Below are 1,020 nucleotides of genomic sequence, written 5' to 3' on the forward strand. Positions count from 1 at the left end.
CTAGAGCAACTACACAATAAGCTTTTATTTTATGCATATTACTGAAAGTAGACAGTTGATTCTGAACAATCTGATCTGATGATGAAAAACTATATCATTAATTAAATCTCTTCTAGAATGTAAGTTTATTTCTTTAAAGAGATTACACTTCAAATGGATTTCTAGAACTTTCTATGGCTGCCCATGTCATCCCCAAAGACAAAATGTTACTTACATCAAATTGAATATAGAGGTAAAACTCTTGTGAAACTATTGTTCATACTTCTTGCTTCCTATCGATGTTGTTACCCATCTGCATTTACAGAACAATACCAGCTCTGTGAGTGAAAAACAATGTAAATGCTAAGCACTGCATTTCCTGCAGCCCAAACCAGCAGTCTACCAAAAGAACTGGTAAGTAGGACTTGCTGTTCTGTCTCAAGCACTTGGCATCTCAAAAATTAGTCTGAGGGTTTAAAATTGAAAACAAAGTTTCAAGATAAACCATATGATATGCAATTGCTGTAAAGTATGTGTTCATGAGGCTGGTATAAAATTCAGGCTCCTAACGTAGCAAGGCTTGGTACATAATTTTTTAAGGCTACATTGCACTGAAACGACATTCAAAATAATCAGAACCCTTCTGCAACTGCCAAAGCTGCAACAAGGAGAAAAGTTAAGTTTCCTGACGCCCAAAACAATATGAGTTTTGCCTGGAATAAGCGATGCCGACGGGATTAAGCAGGAGCCGCTCCCCCGTGCCACAGCGAAACAAACCCGAGACGACCTCACGGACGTGCTCAGTCACAGCACCGGGTGACGGCGCCGTCCCCGGCGAGGGCCTGGTGGCTGCTTACGTGGCGACGGCGGCCCCAGCAGCCGCCCCTCACCGCGGGGCACCGGCTCCCGCGCCGGGGGAGCCTCGGCCCGGGCGTCCCCCTGCCCGCCTGCCCGTCCCTGGGCCCGCACCGGGAGGCGGCCCAGGCCCGCCGGCTCGCTCCCGGAAGGACTCCGCGGGCAGCGCTCCAGCCGCGCCGCAGC

The sequence above is a fragment of the Apteryx rowi genome, unplaced genomic scaffold (assembly GCF_003343035.1).
Source record: "Apteryx rowi isolate R43461 unplaced genomic scaffold, aptRow1 scaffold_327, whole genome shotgun sequence".
Taxonomy (NCBI): Eukaryota; Metazoa; Chordata; class Aves; order Apterygiformes; family Apterygidae; genus Apteryx; species Apteryx rowi.